Source organism: Oratosquilla oratoria, chromosome 23 (assembly GCF_046742065.1).
Source record: "Oratosquilla oratoria isolate Oo_2021 chromosome 23, ASM4674206v1, whole genome shotgun sequence".
NCBI lineage: Eukaryota > Metazoa > Arthropoda > Malacostraca > Stomatopoda > Squillidae > Oratosquilla > Oratosquilla oratoria.
The window spans coordinates 59,979,497-59,999,209 of record NC_134799.1 but is presented as its reverse complement, the minus strand read 5'-3'; the positions used below and the strand labels follow the sequence as shown (position 1 = coordinate 59,999,209).

The following is a 19,713-nucleotide window of genomic DNA, read 5'->3' as shown; positions in this document are numbered from 1 at the left end:
GACAGAGAATGGAGAGTGACTCAGAACAACCACATATCGAGAACCTAAAAAATGTACAGTGGGGACCCCCAAGGAGCTATGCTACCATCAATATTGTTCATCTTATTCACAAGTTACCTTCTTACCCCAAACCTGGAGCACAGCATCAAAGCTCATATATGCAGATTATCTGACCATCATAGCTCGGCACAGCAACCACAGAACACCTGCCAACACATTAGTGAACTAGAGCTGCGACTGACTCAAAATAAGCAGCCCTACCTCAAAAACCATTGGTGACATTCCATACTTGACAAACATACATACATATACCAAGGCTTTTTCCCCCTTCCAAGGGAGGTAGCCAAAAAGGGAAAGGCATAAAAACACTCATGTTTGTCAAGTGTAAAAAAAAAAACACTTGACAAACATGAACCAAAGAAATGTCCAGCAATCAAATTGAACTGACACCATTTACCACTATACAAAAAGAACAAAAATCATAGTCCCCATGTTTAACATCTGGTTGTCTCGTAGTCCAGTTATGTGACCTCGCAGTGAGATATTGAATGTACAAAGGTCAGAGGCAAGAACAGGATTTGGCCAGCTGAAAGAAACCCAAATTATATTTTATAAACAAATCATAAGAACCACAGTTGGCTATGTCTTCCCAGCATGATTCACAACAATCAAGAAAACAGACATCCTATAGACAGTACAAAAAGACACCCATGAAGAACAAGGTGCACGAAAACCATCCCAATTACTTGCACAAAAACCAAGGTTCTCCCCAGAGAACAACACATGAAAATGATCTATGTCTATGTGAACAAGTTGCATAAACATGGAAAAGGAAACATGGAGGACTGGAAGTGAAGCGTTTATTCCTGACGTTTTGTTTATTGACTTTCTCAAAGGAATGAGCATATTGGATAAGTGCAGAGTTTATATACATGCTTCACAATTGGCTGTCTCAGCGGGCCAATCAGAACACAGCGTTCTACGCCACATACCCCCTTTAGCTGCAAAGCATGTATATAAACTCTGCTCATTCCTATGAGAAAGTCAATAGACGAAACGTCAGGAATAAACGCTTCACTTCCAGTCTATCTTTCCTTTGCCGTGTTTATGCGATCTATATCTACCTATATACTAAAGACTTCTTCCCCCTTTCTGAATTATAAGAGGCAGATGGATGAACACATCATGGATGTCTCCAGAATGTAACACTTCACCCCATATTATTCAACACATTATGGAAGACAGCATTGTACACAATTATGCACACCAACAACACAACATATACTCTATATGGGAAATGGTGCTCCTCAGGGAAATGGACTGCTTGGCCAGACATTCTAAGGAATGTCGTCATCATCATCATTCCCCTTATAAGGAAGGTGGCCACCCAAGGCAGCCATGAAAATGATAGGCACACAATTCTCTACAAGAGCCGTTGATCCCACCCACGCATTCCACCATATCACTCGAGCATCATAACAGATACCTACAATAATCTCTTCCCAGTACACAAGAACATATCCATACAAAAGCACATAAACACCCAAATCAAAAAGCAAGTACTCCAGTGCAGACCTCAAACTCTGTACTACACCAAACTCCCACAGACCTTAGCCCTACTGAGAAACCATTCCCCCAGTAGGCCAGAATCATACTGGTACAATTTCATACAGGCCATCAACAAGCACTAAAGAAGTACCAGCACAAAATTAGACTGGTCACAGGTTCTAATTGCACTAGATGCAATCACCACACGAGATAACACCTCATCCTACACTGCCTTGCTCTCACCCTATCCAGACAGCTGCACAATATATCCTCCTTGAATGATCAAACCAGAAGCCATTGCCAGTTACCAGGGGATAGTGGTTGTCTGCAAGTGTGACGTGGGGCAATAGATTGATTATGGACAGTGGATACCTCTCAATCACCTTTTGTATCATCTTCCTCATATTTCCTTCCACAATTCTTTTTATTCTAATTTTGTATCGGTCTACTGTTTCCATGTCCCCCACCTTTATCACCTTCCTCTTCATTTTCATGTAATCTATTTTGTCAACCTCTCCTTTGTTTTTGCTACAGCATGATTAGATAATTACTGCTTCCCTTGACTTTTAACAGAACATTCTTGGTAGTAATGTAATGTATATATCCAGTTTTGAAGAATGTATTGCTTACTACCAGCTGTCTGCACATAACTGGCCAGTGTCCTCCATTTTTCATTTTGTTATTCCATCCATCACCCACTTTCCCATTATTGCATTCAATCCCATTCTCTTCACTACTTTTTGTCATGTGTTGTTCAAATTTCCCTTTTCCTTGCAGATTTTGTTACTTCCCTCCATTCTCTTCACTACTTTTTGTCATGTGTTGTTCATTTTTCCCTTTTCCTTGCAGATTTTGTTGCTTCCCTCTATATTAAGACCTACAGTTACACTTCTTTTCCCATTAATTTGCATTTTCCCTCTTGCTTATTCTGACAGCTACACATTCTTTTCCCATTCACAACTACTCGTATCTCCTTAGAATATTCAGGTGTTAAGCTGTCATAATTGGGGCACCTTCCCCATCCCTTCCTTTTCCATCTTATTTACCTGCAGCTCCAAGGTACTTTTGTTTCCCAGTATATGTCTCCCAAGTATACAAATTCACACATTACTACCAAGTCCCATTTTATCTGTAAAAATTTCAACTATGAGACTTTGTGTGGTTGAACATGCAGCACATGCACTAGCTTTGCAATAAACTTACAATTGAGTCAGCCAGTTGACAGTCTTCCTGCCACACATAGAGTCACTATCACATAGGCAGTTGTAATTCATGGTTGTGTGTTCACTCTCGACTCACTTGTTGCTCTTGCAGAGATTTTTTACCTTTTGTATTTTGACTTTCTAACCACACCACCTAAATATCCTTTGTCCAGTGCTGAACCTTGAGCAAAGAGCCACAGAAGTAACTTAAATCAAGAGCAAAAGCAGGAAATTATCCAGATACCCAAGGCAAATGAAGACAACACTTATCTTGGGCCACCCTTATTGCAACATTGGTTATTGTATCATATACTACCTTGAATTGTGGTACTTTATTTGTTGTGTAAAAATAAGGAATACGTTATTGTTTGTGTACATTCAAGGATATACCCAGAAACTCTACCCAATTTTTTCCCATTGAATTAAGTATTCACTTTACGTGAATTCACACTATGACTGTTCCAGAATGTATTCCTTCGTTAAATGGAGTGACCAATGTATTTGTCAGTAAAGCCCAGGTTAGACTGTAAGCCCCTTAATAGAAGAAATTTTATACTGTCTGTACTGTGTTGATATTGGGCATTTGTAACCAGTTTGGGGCAGCAGCCTTCCAACCAGTAAAACTCTAGGTGAGGAGGAGAGCAGGGGAGGATGAGATGTGAGATGGGGTTTTTGAAAAAAGTATTGGGATGGTTTGGACACATGGAAAGAATGAAGAAAGATTAGTAAAAGACGTATGGAAGGCAGAGGTGGATGGAGTGAACATGAGGAGCCAACCAAGGATGAGGTGGATGGATGTGGTGAAAGGTGTTGAGCAAGAGGGGGATATCTGTTGAATTAAGGAAGAAAGTAGAAGATAGGGGTGAGTGGAGAAGGGTTTTGTATGGATGATACTGTGATTCATGGAAGGGAGTGGGCGGGGGATGGGGTGAGTTAAAGAGTGGTTATGTGTGAATGATATTTTGATGCAGCCTGAAGGGATTTCTCCCCATCTTCAGTGTTTCTGCTTGCAGGGACAGAGATGGGGGGAGGGGGGGTCAATCAAATGAAGCAGTCTTGCTGTGGATGTGCTGTGTCTTACTGCATTGCTTCTGATCCAGGGCGATGGGCAAGAAGCAGGGATGACCCGTCATCCATGAGGAATCGAGGTGATAGAAAGGGAGGGGTGACGGATGGGAGTGGAATTATGCCTTTTGACTTTAGCTACCTTCTGGCAAAGGGGAAATAGCCCATGGCATATGTATGTATGTATTATTATTATGCCTTTTTCTTTTTGGCTACCCCCCTTGTAAGGGGGAAGAAGCCTTGGTATATGTATGTATGTATTATTATGCATGAGAATGATTGGTACTTAGTACCGAGAATCTGTTGAGCACATTTATTCATGACATAACATCACACAACCTTAGTTCACAGGGATTCATACCATACACAAGGGGTTGTGACAGCTTGGCCCCCAATTCCTTCCATGCTGGGGGTCCAGGGGTGATCCCAGGAAATAGTCGCCTCCATACCAGGACTTTCATTGTACACAATTACTCTAGCCAACAACACAACATATACTCTATAAGGGCTTTGTGGGAAAACACTGTTCCATCCATGGCATTCCTCAGGGGGACGGGACTGCTTAGCCTGACAGTCTAGGAAACAACAACAACCACTGTTCACAAGATTGAATTAAATATCTACCCCTGCAGTCAGGTTACCCAAATATCCTAGAGCTAGCTCCCAGCACCCCACAACACTTCCAAAGAAAACCTGCACATAAATTACAGTCACTGAAAGATCAAGCAAGATATCAAAACAAGCAACCCCTGATATAAAATAGGAAGAGAAGATATTGTTGCCCCAGGTTTCATTAACTGGAAACTCATAGCCCTTCAGTGGCTGGCATTGGTTCTTGGAGCTTTTCATAAATCTCCGTGCGAAAAACTCTGGATTAATGTCGTATGTTATATTAATGTGGAACAGTCTATGTCACCAATATAGTAGGAGGAGAGGAGTTGCCAGATGGTGGCTGGTGGAGAAAAAACAGAATTTGATAGAGACAGATCCTGGCTGCACTTCCAGATTGACATGTGGGTGTTAACAAGTTTTGAAGATAGCTGGCTGGGAGATTTATCTTTGATGTTCAAGATCATTTTTCAAGTGCTCATTTGTCCTCCAGAGAAGAAAATACTCCTAATTTACATAACATATAAATCTCACTAGCCTGCTTTTATGTAAGCCATCACCCAGGTCAGATGTAATATTAACCCAGAACTGGACCAGAAACTCACTATGCCCCTGATGCAAACACCGTAAAGAATTCATAGAGCATATCTTATGTTGCCCAGTCTTAATACAGCACAGACAACGGCACAAAATGTCTTCAGGTGATTTATGGGCCAACCTGGCCATTAGCACACACCTTTGGGCTGCAGGTACCCACAAGAGGGAACAGAAGCAATAAAATTATCTCTCTTTTCCATTGCTTTCACTATTATTTCTGTTTGTTTTTGTTTTTACTTGGGGGTGCATGTGGCAGGAAAGGGAGGAGTGAAGGTGGAGGTAGAATGTAGATTGAGAGAAGCAAGTAAATGCCTTGGGGGATTAAAAAGTGTTATGAGAAATAGATATTTGGCAATGTATGCTAAGAGGAGATTGTATGAAGGGGTGATTGTGCCGACAGCACTGTATGGGGAAGAAATATGGAACATAAGAGAGGAAGGATTTAAATGTGTTTGAGAAGTATGGTAGGGGTTACTAGGCTGGATAGTGTGAGAAAGGAGGAGGTGAGGAGGAGAGCAGGAGTGGAAAAGGAGTTAGGAGATGGGGTTGATGAAAGGGTATTAGGATGGTTTGGTCACATGGAAAGAACAAGTGAAGAAAGATTAGTAAAAGAAATGTGGAAGGTGGAGGTAGTGAACATGAGTGGATGACTGAGGATAAGATTAATGGATGGGGTGAAAGGTGCATAGAGAAAGAGGGAATGTTTATTGAGGAAGGAAAGGAGAAAACAGAAGATAGGGGTGAGTGGAGAATGGTTGTGTATGGATGATACTGTGATGCATGGGAGGTAATGGGTGGGTGGGTGGGGGTTAGGGAGTGGTGTGTGTAACTGATATTTTGACGCAGCCCGAAGGGATTTCTCCCCATCTTCTCTCTTTTCTGAATGAGGAAATGGAGAGGGGGGGTTACTGATTAAATGAAGCAGCCTTGCTGTGGATGTACTGTGTCTTTCTGCATAATTCTGACCTAGGTATTGGGCAAGATGCAGGAATGACCAGTCATCTATGAGGACCCAAGAAAAGGAGGAGGGAGGGAGTGATCGTGAATAGGAGTGGAGTGGGTGGGGATAAAATTTGTGGAAGTAGATGTATGCCCTTTGACTTTGGCTACCTCCCATATAAGGGGGAAAAACCCTTGTTACATATATATATATGTATTTTTTTTTTTCACTGTCTTGTCCTCACAAAACTAATCACCACTGCATGGTTTGATATCCCTCTTCCCAATCTCCTTGCTTCGTTCCAATCCAAGTTTTCTCATTCTTCTCTACAGTATTGTCAAGCAAGAATAGGTTACTCAGGTCTTTGCTTATTTTAGAATACTTTTGTGTTTATCTTTTTCAAAGACTATGACCAGTATAAATCCTCTCTTGTTGCATTGCAAATTTTCTTTTAACATCATCTGTATCATCCATCTCAACTCTACCTATCTCTCCCTCCATCATTGTATATGTCTACATTGAACCCCTGCCTGTCAGTGACTCGCCATTCATGACCCTGCATATCTGCAACTTTTCCCATCAAACCTAAGTAATGCATATTTTTTATTCTCAAGTAATTTATGGGCTAAATCCAGTGGCTGTTCCTGTAAGGAGCTGTGGGTCTCCTGCAAAAGACTGCTTGACTGGTCCTGTATCATGGAACCAATGATAGGGACACACCACAACATTCTACAGACTATACAAAACAAACCCCTAAAGACAATTACAGGCTGCACAAATACAACCCCTACAGACCACCTTCACCATGAAATGAAAGTCTCCAAAGTCGAAGATCACCTTGACACGAGGCACACAAACATTTGCTGCAGCCTCCACAAACACAGCTCACCCATCTGTTTTGGCTCCTTTAATGTTTGCCATATACATAAATGATATGGATGAGGGAGTAAATTGTTACATGAACTTTTTTGCTGACGATGCCAAATTACTCAAGAGAGTAAGAACAGAAGAAGATTGCAGATCGCTGCAAGATGACTCAGATAAAATATGGGAATGGAGTCGGAGATATGAGATGAACTTCAACATTAAAGAATGTAGCATAATGGAATTTGGAAAAATAAAAATAGAGTTTTGGGACAATATAAAATTGGAAACAAAGAAGTTAAAAAAGTAAACTCATAGAGGGACCTAGGAGTAATCATCTCAAGTGACTTGACACCTGACAAACATGTAAATAAATTATTTGGAGAGATTTACAACTTATTAAGATAAATGAAAGTGGCCTTCGACTACATAGATGAGGAGATGGTTAAAAAAAATAGTTGTTACACTGATAAGACCAAAATTAGAATATGCTGTATCAGTGTGGGCACCTAGCACAAAAAAGAACATAGAAAATTAAAAAAAAAAAATCCAAAGAGCAGCGACAAAAATGGCAAATCTGACATATGAACAAAGATTAGAGAAATTACATCCGTCAACACTAGAACAGAGAAGGGAAAGAGGTGACTTGTTGACCATTTTCAGAATTATGAAAGGGATGGAAGTTCTCGATTGAGATGACTTATTAAAGTGGGACAGAAAAGAAACGAGAGGACATGAAAAGAAACTAAAGAAAGACAGTTACAGAAGAGACCTGAAAAAAAATAGCTTCCCACATAGAGTGATTGTCTGGAACAAACTAAACAGTGAATGCCAGAACTACACGATTTTAAGAACAAACTGGATGTGGAGAGATAAGAAAACGGGTCACTACGAGCATAGCTCTCGTCCCGTAAAATACAGCTAGGTAAATACTGCATGGCAGAACACCCACACATGCCAAGAATAATCAAAAGAACACCCAAATACCTATATCACACATAAATACTCTCTTCCTTCACAACCAGCAGACATCAGCCTCTAGAAGCATATCCATAATCATATTGCTGAAAGCTTCATCAACAAATTGAAAGACAGTACATTACTATATGCCAGACTTCCTGATATCCATCCCTCTGAGTCCTCTCTACCCTGAAAGGACAGAGTCTAACTGGGCATACTGTGGTGTGGCCACAATCCAGCCCTAATAAGCCACCAGAAGAGACTGGATGGCCACATTGCAGATAACTGTCTAGGATTTAACACCTCACCCCATACTATACAACACATTATGGAAGATTGCATTGTACAAAATCATGCATGCCAACAACACAATATATATACTCTATAAGGTATTTGTGGGAAAACCACATTCCAGCTATGGCATTCCTGAGGGAGGCGTGACTGTTTGGGCAGACAGTCTAGGGAGATAGATGTCATTAGGAATCATCTTCCTGCAGCTCATTTTCAAAACCTAGCACCATCCTCACTTTGATCGGGTTCCTAAGTAACTGGCACATGTTCTCTGGACCAGGTCAAAAATCTCATTCTTCTCTCTTCTTTTCCCGTTGACGTTTCCCATTTTCATATGAGGTCGCCGTTCCTCGCTAGTCGTTTCCACTGGTTTCGGTCCATCACCTGCTCCTCCTCCAGATGTTTCTCCTTAGGGTCCTCTCTGTCAGTCCTTCCAGTAATCATCAATTAATGTTACCAAGTTTTCTATGTAAAACAAGCTGACAATCAACAACTACCCCCTCATATTACCTGGTAACAGAGAAACAGTCACACTAATACTACACAGACAACAGTCAAACATTTTATTCCCAGAGATTTATGTGAGGGCTGTTGCTGGTTATTGGTGGGGTTATCTATCATCACTGAAACTGAAGGCAACAGTAATTATTATTCTTGCATTACCTATGTCATCACAGTAGCTCCTCTCCCATCCCTTTTCTCTTGTTCATGTGTGATCTTAAAAAACTTGTTTTCCCAGTTATTATCTGCTGTATTTCTTTTCCTCTCCTCTTATGTATCTACTTTTTATCTCTTATTAATAGCTGGTACCTTTCTGTCCTTTATCTACTAACCCTTCAAATGGCCGATACATCCAATTATTTGTGAAAGGTCCCAATATGATATTATTTTTTCATTTTCAAATCCAGTTTATTTCCCTTTACTTTCTCTTGTCTCCAAGCAGTCATTGCTTTATCTGTGTCCCCCTACTTTCCTCCAATATTGAGTTTGGTTTCATATACACTATTACTAGTATTCAATTCTTGTATAGATATATGCATTCTCATCAACAAGTTCTGCCACATCAAAGATTTGTAACTTTTTGGTAAATATTTACATTTCAAATTTTCATGAGCTTCCATTTATATGGTGTTGTAGAGAAACTTCCATCAGCAGTTCAAACATCTTATCTTAGAATATACACAGACAACAGTATTTTTTCATCATTCTACCAACTTTTGTATTCACATATTGATGTTTGTTTATGTACTATGTCAAACCCTTTGGCAAGGTCAAATACTATAAATTTTTTATTGTAACTAATCCTGAGCAGTTAGATTCAATTTAGGGGACCTCACTAAGGGAAGTTTTATGATTTATATCAGTTGGCCCCTTCAGTACAGTGATGTATTTTGTGGATGATTTTAATCAACTGAGGAGACTTTTTTAGTAAAAGATTTAGAATTAATCTGTTGGTCCTTTTGATGTGGTCGTTTCTTATATTAGTTTTATTCTGGCCAGTAACAACAATTGTATTCAATTGAAAGTACATCACTAGTGAAGAATGGAGGACAGCCTCACAAAACTCCTTAGGCATGGTGATATAATTAATGGATTTTATTCTGGCTGATGCAGATGATCATGTTCAGCTGAAGGGACATCACAGTTGTGAAGGGATTGACCAGAAATCAATGTAAGTCTTGTAGTCACCCCGTTGTTAGTTCTTTTGATGACCAATTTTTATAATGAAAATAATTAAACAATTACTTTAAAGCATTTTTTTATGCAAGTTCATTACACAATGTACAGTTCCTATGCACAAAATGAAGTTTCATGTTAAAAGCAGTCAGTAAATCATTTGATATCCATGGCTAGCTCTCAGAAATTTAAGTTCTTGGTTTGATTACAATAATTACTTAAACATGATTTGACCTAGTGCACCTTCCAGCATTTTTCTTTTCATTCTCACTTGCCTTCCTAAACTTGATAAACATGTGCATGGGATTGGGGCACAGCTTGTTGCTGCAGCGGTTAGTGTTTTAAGGTACCATGCTTAAGTTCCTGAGTGCAAGCTGTACTCATAGCTTGGAAATGTTTTACTGATACTACAAGCCATAACTGTCCCACTTCAGCAAGGATATGGGGTCTGTATAAAAGGTCACAGCATTACTTGAAGAATGGGTAATATTAGAGTTTTGTTCCACGAGAAGAGAAGGAAATGGTGGATGGGAATGGAATGGGTGCATATTCTGGCTGGCTACATCCCTTACAAGAGGACCTTGGTATATAGATAGATAAATCCAAGACTACTATGAATCCCAATTACATAAACATAGTGCTACCTCCACACTCATCCAGTCACCAGTGTTCTGATTGAAGCTAAAGATCTCGCAACATCCTAAAGAGAGACAAAAATTTTCATGACTGAGTAATAAGATATGTATAACGGAAGGGAATGGAGAGAGTGAATGGTTTCAGGTGGGGCAGAATCAGGGTTGTGTGGTGTTACCATTTTTGTTCACTGTAATTATGGGTAGGGTGGTAAGGGAGATATACAAGAATGCTAGGCAGAGGTTTTAGAGTTAGTGAGTGAGGGTGAAGGGATGTGGGAGACGGGTAAGTTGTTTGCCGTTGTCTTAAGGCTTACGGCTGATTCTGATGAGAGGCTAAAGCAGTTGGTGAATTAGTTTGAAATGGTGTGTGAAAGGAGAAAGTTTAGTGAATATGGACAAAAATAAAGTGATGAAGGGTGAGAGGCTGGAGGAGGTGGAGAGTTTTGAATATGTATGGTTACATGTGGTTGGGAATTGTAGAATAAAGGATGCAAGTAAATGTCTGGGTAGAATGAAAAGAATGATGAAAAATAGGGATTTTGGGATGTGTACAAAGAGGGGCTTTCGCTACAAAGCCTTCATTGAGGGGCATCGTCCTATCCTCCCGATAGGGGGGGAGTGTGTGACGTTAAACCATATCGCAAAGAGAGGGTTATATGAAAGGACGATTGTACCCATATCAGTGTGTGGAGCTAAGGCTTAGAATAGAAAGAAAGCAGAAAGGATCTTGAATATGTTGAGATGAAGTGTTTGAGAAATATGGTAGGTGTTACAAAAATAGATATATTGAGAAATGTGTAGGTGAGGCATAGAGGAAGAGTGGGAAGAGCTATCAGGTAAGGTAGGTGAAAGAGTGCTGAGGTGGATTGAGTGAATGAAAAAAAAGGAAAAATAAGCAGAAAGAGTGGAAAGTATATACAGAAGGAGGGAAACTGAGAAGACCAAGAATGTGGTGGAATGAGACAATGAGTGAGGAGTGTTTGCGGAGTAGTGTAGAGTGTTGAAAAGATAAGAATGAATGGTGGAAATTTATGAATGGATAAAAGACTGAAACAGCTTGAAGGGATATTTTTCATATCTGATCTGTAAAGTTCTTGAGTGGATGAGGGAGTTATCACATAATAGTGAGCAAGGGTATACCAGCTCTGGCTAATGGACTCCTATAGAAATTTGTAACATTGTCTTTGACCCAAGCAGTTTTAGAGGATAGGTGACCCTTCATCTAAGAGACCTTGAGATAGGAGGGTGAATTATTTTGACTCAGCCACCCCCTTAAGAGGGGAAAGGACAAAGGTGGTGTAATCCTTTTGGAGGAATTGTTGATGAAGAGAATTTAATCTAGAATGTCCTTGTCCATTACATGATGCAGGGATGACCCGTCATCCAGGAGGTGCCAAGATAAGAGGGAGGGAGGAGGATGGAGGGGAGTAGAATATATAGGAAATGGAATGGGTGGGAGTAGTTTCTATGCCTTTTTCTTTTTGGCCACCCCCGTTTAGGGGAAAAAAGCCTTTGGTATATGTATGTATGTCCTTGTGTATATGTAGCTGTATAATCCAGGGTTTCTCAACCTCTGCCTCAGCAGCCCTCTTTGATCCAGTTGACACCACTGTTCCTCGTAAATGCACCCAGATTTCAGATATTTCTTAAGATGTTGTCATTTTAAGTCTAACAACTAGGTAAATACATGCAGTTATAACCACATTCTGGAGAGTCTTTGCTGACCTCTAGGGTCTCTTTTTTTTTTTTAACCTTGGTGAAATCAATCATACTACATTTATTTCATTTACAGTTTGTATCTCCAAATGTGAGGCATTTTCTAAAGTGTAGTGGGTGCAAATCTCATGTTCTCCATGCATGAGGTTTTACTTTTCGCACTCTCCCTCATCAGATGTCACATAGCCTTTCTCATACCTTGTCTGACCTCCAGCACAAGAGTTTCTGTTGACAGTTTATTCACACAAGGACACCTAGTAGTTTAGGGATTTTTGCATTGTGAAATGCCAGCACATTTGCTATTTTAGTAATTTTTAATGCTTGACAATGCCACACAATATTATTCAGTTTCTTGTGATTTTAACTTTGTCAGTGGAATGTTGAAGCCAGTTTTCAAATGTTATCTTATCTATTTTTAAATAGAAATCACATTTGCAGTTGTGTAGGACTTGGTGATCGTGCATTGACTGTTAGGTTCACTCTAGACATGATGTACAGAAGATGAGACATTGATTAAATGAACTTGAACATGTGGTGAAAAAAATTTATTCTGGTCTACCTTTAGTCACTGCTGCCCTCATAATCATGTAGATTATAGAGGATACCCTGTATAAGACACACACACATATATAGTAATATATATATATATATACATATATATTTTATATGTATTTACCTAATTGTATTATACGGGAAGGGAGTTATGCTCGTGGTGACCTGTCTTTGTATCTGTCAGCATCAATTTTTTTCTTAAAATCTTGAATAGTGTGTGTGTTTTTGTATAATATATATGTGTGTGTGTGTGTGTGTGTGTGTGTGTATATATGTATATATATATATATACAGTATATATTGTTAGTTACCTGAAGACCATAGGTCCTCTGCAAGCAAGACCAAAGTATCAGATTGATGTGTGTGTGTGCATATATATATATATATATATATTATATATATACATATACATATATATATATACATATATATATATATATATCTATATATATAATTTAAGGGGGGGGGTCTGTGTTTCTGATGTAGGTGATTGGTTTGACTTCTCTGTCATGCTTATTAGTGGATAAGGGCTTTCAGTGCATACATATTGTACATCATAAGTGAATATAAATTGCAGTGGTAAGTTGGTAGAATGGAAGAAATTTTCTATTTGTTGTATAAAAGTAGAATACCTTGCATTACTTATTCTTCCTTTTCATCTTATTCTTCCTTTTCCTACTCTTCATCCATGGTATATGGATATCTTTTCATTGAGATTCTGTGATTGCAATGCAGTTAAATAGATATACCAATGGATTTAGTTCAGGTTTACCAAAGAACTACAGACATATGAGGTGACAGTGTTGTGTAAAAAGAGAATGTATTTATCTCAAAAATAATTGGATACAAGTACAAAGTTTAGAATATGTATACAAACTTTGTATACAAATTTGAATATATAGTGATGTGTTTACAAGGTTTAGAGAGCTGATAGATGGCCTTTTGGTCAAGAGTGAAGCTAAATTGAGAATAAATAAATGATAAGGATGTTATAGCATAGTACTTAGATATTTATCTAACTGAATTTTAACAACTCAAACTGTATGACATTTAATTACCTCGGTGGGGAGTTTGCTCCTTTCTTCGAATATGCAGTTAGCAAAGTTGTTCCTTCCAACTTCTCAAACTATACCCTGATAGCTGAAGCCCATTGTTACTTGTTGGGTTTGTAATAGTAATAATGGTTGCCTTGACTTTCACTGACTCAAAGCCAGCAGCCCTAGAGTGGCTTGCAGTGGTCTTTAGGCCCATCCATAGATCTCTGGGAGGAAATGTTGGACTGTTGTCAGTATTTTAGTTTTGTGAAACTGTTTCTTATGTCACCAACATGAAGTAATATGAGAAGTGTATCAGCTCTCCTTATGTGAAAAGGTGGAGGAAATTATCAGAGTTGATAGGTATCTTGGGCTTGGTCCAAAGACAAAGTGTCAGCCCCCTCATAGCTGTACTTCTAGATACAGTGAGTCCTCCTTATACGGTAATTCTTTATCCGGTAAATTCACAGTTACGGTATTTGGTAATTGCTACCCTCGATTCTATTTACTGTAAGAAAAATCCACAGATACGGTATCCGCTCGTGTTTTGGAGGTTAAAATTAGATATTTTGACGAGGAAAGAGCAGGGAGAAGGTACATCTGCCATAAGTCAAAAATTGGGTTCGATATACAGTAATTTCAATTTGCAGTAAGGTTTTCAGGAACACATATGTACCATATAACGAGGACTCACTGTAGAGGTAAGGATGTCGATGAGTTTGACGACAGGCAGCATTGAGATGATTCTCTCTGAGGACCATCACTTGCAGGTACTTGTTATTGGTTTTAGGTTTGTATTTACTGTGAACATAATTTCAACTCAAATGTTACCAATTCATTTTTAAATCTTTAAGGATTGTATCAAGTCCTCCCTAAACCTTCGTTTTTAAATAATACTTCAGATGATTTTCATAAGATGGTTTGTTTATTAAATTTTGTATCAGTTTGATAACTTATTACAGAGCTACTTATAAACCTCCTCGCCCCATCCCCACCTCCAACTGGATGTGTGGCCCCAAGGGGCTGGTACCTGGTCTTTGGAATTGACCCAATACTGACTCACAACTTCACATTTCCAGATCCTTCTGTGCTATTCTTGTTTTCATTTTTTCTGCTGAGGAGGACACACACTGGCACCTGCTTTCCCTCACCTACTGGAAGCCTGTGACACAGAAACAAACCCAGGTTCCTACACATGCCCCAAGTGAACAAGATACATTACATATGCACATATCAATTGTGCAACATATACTGTTGGGTCCACCTAGAATGCACCATACACTTAATGCTATGCAACAGACTGGATTTGTTTTCTGCACACACCCAAACCTACACCCATAAGCACCTCAACACAAAAAAAAACACAACTAAAACATCATACAAACTAGCATCACTGGCATGATATATGAGCACACACAGCTACAGCAATCCTACACAAGCACATCATGTACACAACACTTACAATAAAGGCAAACGTACACCAAAGACCACACTTCCAGCTTTCACAGTCTACATCACAATAAGACATGACAAAACACAACAAAAGGTGGACCCTCAACACTTACAAACCCAACAAAATACGGGAAACTAAACAATCACTTGCAGACACAATAAAGGAACTAAACAGTCATTCAGACACAACAGTTGAAATAATCACCATACAAATAAAACTGCACACAACACACCCACATACCCCCAGCCAACACCTCAAGGATAAACACCTGAACTCCAACCACCCAACAACTTTACAAACCACATAGGGGTTGGGGCGGGGGACCTTGATACACACCACCCCATTTAGCTCCACTCCACACTCAACCAAGAAGGAAACAAAAACCTAGGCCAGCTTTCCAGACCAAATATACTGAACTTCATTTAACACCCCACAAGGAAACTCCCCCAATTCAATCAATAAGTGATCTCCCTAGATATCTCATTATGCCCATCCTCCATCCACAAACAACATGAGAAATCAAGAATCAATCCATTACCCCTAGATCTCTTGTAGGAAACTCACTGCTTCCTGGTAACTATTCATGATGTACCCTCTGACCACTTTCCAAGATAGACCGTAGAGTTAACAAAAAGCAAAAGTTTAACTTGCCCATAAAGAGACACATAAACTACAAAAGAATGAAAGTGATCAGATTGTAATGAAGAAATAGAAAAAGATTTAGAAAAATTTTGACATTATTTTATATCCATAAAGTAAGTCACAAACATACTGAAAGTAAAAAACACATCCCCAGTGATAAAAAAATAATAATGATAATAATAAAGAATAGATAGATAAATAAATTTTACAACAATATGGAAAAGAGCACACTTGATCCCCATCCCAAAACCAAACTGCTGCAGAACCAAGCATCATACTATCTACCTCCTCTCAATCATATCTTGACTGATGGAAAGATTTACCCTAGATAAAATTAAATCAGCATAGATTCAAAGAAATCCTTTCACCAGCACACTGCTTACATACATTACCCAAAAAGTATTTGGAGGCTTCAACAAGAAACCACTACCTGACAGAACAGTATTGTTGGCAGTAGTTATTAGCTAAGCTTTTGAGAGTGTAAAGATATCCTGTTAAGCAAGATTGTAAAATAAATACTTTACAACAAGTAATAGGTAATTGTTGATATTCTTCTTAGTTGACAGAGAATGTCAAATATAGAACAAATACCAATTTGGAACCAAAAGACTGTACAAAGGGTTCCCCCAAAGAGCAATACTTTCACCAATGCTATTCAGTCTGTTCACACACATCTCCCCCTAAACTTGGAGCTTAGCACCAAAGCTCTCACATGTATAGATGACCTAACAATATTGTTGAGCATTGCAGCTCCAAAACACCAGCCAAAAACACTGTCATATCTTATCAAGCTAGAACCATGACTGACCTAAAATAGAATGACTTCATCTCCTCAGAAGTCCTCAGTGATGCTTACCCCCTGTCCTCTCAAGAATGTAAGAAACACCCAATAGTCATATTGAATGGTCACCCTCTCCCACTGGACAAAAACCCTGAAATATTTTGGCCACCACATTTGGTATACATATGATCTTCATACATAAATGACCTCACAATGAAGGCAAATATGAAGTTGAACATAGCTGTTGTAGGCACAAGATTTGGACAGTAGAAAGAAAATAAATGCATATACCAGTATATATATCAAAAGGCCCTTATTAAGGGAGTGGCCAGCCAAGGCATGCTCCCGCACTTCACCCATCCCACACCCATCCAACTCCCATATATTTCCACTTTTGTCATAGCTCCTTGCCTGGATTAGAATTAATCTAGCAAGATATGGCACCTCCACAGCAGGGCCCAACAGCTAAAGCTGGTTTACTGCACCACTCCATTATATGACAGTCCTTCCCCTCATTCATTCAAGAAATTACAGGGCTGAAAAGAAGGAAAGACATTACTAACAACAGAGTGGCACCAAGAACCTGTAGAACATCATCACTCAGAAACTAAAATCTTTCCTATAGAGCAATACAATAGAATGATAGGCACTCGGTTCAGAGCAAGTCCTTGAACCCTTCCACTCCACATCACATGCAGATACATCTTATGCAATATGAAAATAACTCCAGTCATATTCTACTCAAACATTTACAACAGCCTAATCCCAGCATCCCACATTACATCCATACACCATACGTCTGTACATCCTTACACACGCACACACATGAAATAGTAAGCACTCCATAACAGACCACCAAATTCTGTACTTGACCAAACTCCTCCCAAAGCAGAGACACTTGCAAAGTAAACAGGAGTGATACCCCCATTACCAACAGGCAAACTACTACACAGAAGACAAACAACACCTACTACACTGTCCTTCACTCACCAGAAAGCAACAAATAACTTTTGCTGAATGACTTATGGGCAGAACTTGTGGCTGTGCCTGGTCTCCTGGGGGTCTCCTGCAAAAGGAAAGGACCTGGGGAATGAAATGAGTGGTTGATTAATTGATGGCTATACCCTTTCAAATCTGTCATTGTCTTTGATGAGATTCAGGGACCATTCAAAAACAGCATATTTCAGTTGTGGACAGATTAAAGTTGTATATAGCTTGTTGATAAAATGGACTTTTTAAGTCAAAGGACCATGATAGTGTGAAAACTTTATTTGCGTTCTCTGGAGGAGAATTACAGTTTATTGATTTTTTTCCAGTTTAATTTTTCAAAATAACTTAGACTTTGGTATTTTATATACATGCAGTATTTACATCTACAGGGGTTAAATTTGATCAACCACATTGTTGACTACTGTACCAGCTTAGCTACATTCTTAATATCCATTTGATTTAAGTGATTGTTTCTATTCTGCAGTTTTGTATTATGAGCAGATCTAGATAACTAATTGTCAGCCCATTATCTATGTCATTTAGTATGAACGGAAGTGGCTGAAAATGGAATACTGAGGAACTTACTCATCTCTCCAGCTTGAAGCTTTGCCATTTAGAGCAATGCACTGTTTATAATTGTTTAATCAGTTTTTGATTCATCATAACTTTTCCTCTGAAATCATGTGATACAAGCTTATCCCTTGTGTGGGACAGTATTTAAAGAGTTTTCAAAGTTAAGATATATCAGATTTACTCTATCTGTTGTCATAGTTTGTGATGATCATATTATATGTTTCAGATTAGTTGCACAAGAGCGTTTACATCTGAAAGTGTTTACATATTATTACAATTGCTTTATGAGTGATGTTTGATAGCATCGCTTAAGGTTTTCCTCAGTTATACTATGATTGAGGTTAGACTTTTTTAATACAGGAATGATGTATATCAATTTTAATTCACAAGTTAAATCTCCAGTCATATTAGTTGTTTTTTAATCATTTGTAATAGAAAAATAATTTTATTTCTGATTTCCTTCATAATTCTTGGGTCCCAACCATCAGGCCCTGGTGTTTTATTACCCTTACATTTTTGTATTGTGTGCGTGCACATGTGTTTACATGGTTTTAGTATGCAGTGTCGGAACTATGCTCATGGGGCCCTGTCTCATTACTTCTACTTGTCAAATTTTGCCTCAATTTATGTTGTTAGCCTGGACTATACTTTCATTCAATTTGTTCCAATAATCTACACATCTGTGTAGAAAGCTATAATTATATTTCCCAAACAAATGTGCTTTTTTAATTTTTTATCATGACCTCTTGTCGATCTTTCATTCCATAACAACATACCCTGTCCATTGTTTCTATACCTTTCTCATATCTAAGTATCATTGTTATATCACTTTGCTCTTCCAGTGTTAGAAGACCCGTTTTCTCTATCCTCATATATTGTGTCACTTGGACATGGGATTTTCATGGTTGCCACCCTTTGCATTCTCACTAATTTCCTTATATTTTTCTTGAGGTTGGTGACTACACCATTGCTGCATATTCTAGTCTAAGACAAAACAGATTTTCAGTAACTTTTTTCCAGTGTCCTTTTTCATGTAATTAAAGGCTATCATATATGTACAATAGGAACATTATGGGTGCCAGTACTGAGCCCTGTGGTACTCTACTAGTCACTCCTCTCTAGTCCAACTTTTCCTCTTTCACCACTGTTCTCAAAAGTTTGTCTTTTCTAAAGTGAACCCATTTCAATATATACACTACTTCCTACCTTTTCCAACTTCCATATCGGTCATTTGTGTTGCACTTGGTGTAATCCCTTTCCCAAGTCTAGATATACACAGTCCACCCATCTTTTCTCATGCAATATGTCTACCACTCTTGAATAAAATAATTTGTAGGTTGGAAACACAGGATTTCCTTCTCAAAATCCAAATTGTCAACCAAGATTCCTTTCTCCAAATGTATGTACAGTGTAACCTCACTTAATTAGTATAATTCATTCCCGAATCTTACTCATAATCCAAAACACTCATTAAGCAAAACAATTTTTCCCACAGGAATCAATCTGAAATATGATACATTCCATGCTTAAGAAAAAATACCCAAAAATAACTTGTAATATCTAAAATAGTTCTAAAATGGAAGA

At 38.6% G+C, this 19,713-nt stretch overlaps 1 protein-coding gene across 1 annotated transcript in view; it reads left to right on the top strand.

The window, feature by feature from the left end:
- LOC143038136 (protein ILRUN) overlaps positions 1 to 18,845 on the top strand; it is a 51,812-nt gene extending 32,967 nt beyond the window's left edge. Inside the window, exon 5 of the mRNA XM_076207141.1 lies at positions 9,691 to 18,845. The gene's annotated coding sequence lies outside the window, so the exon portion shown is untranslated. The remainder of the gene's footprint in view (positions 1 to 9,690) is intronic.
- The last annotated feature ends 868 nt before the right edge of the window (positions 18,846 to 19,713 follow it).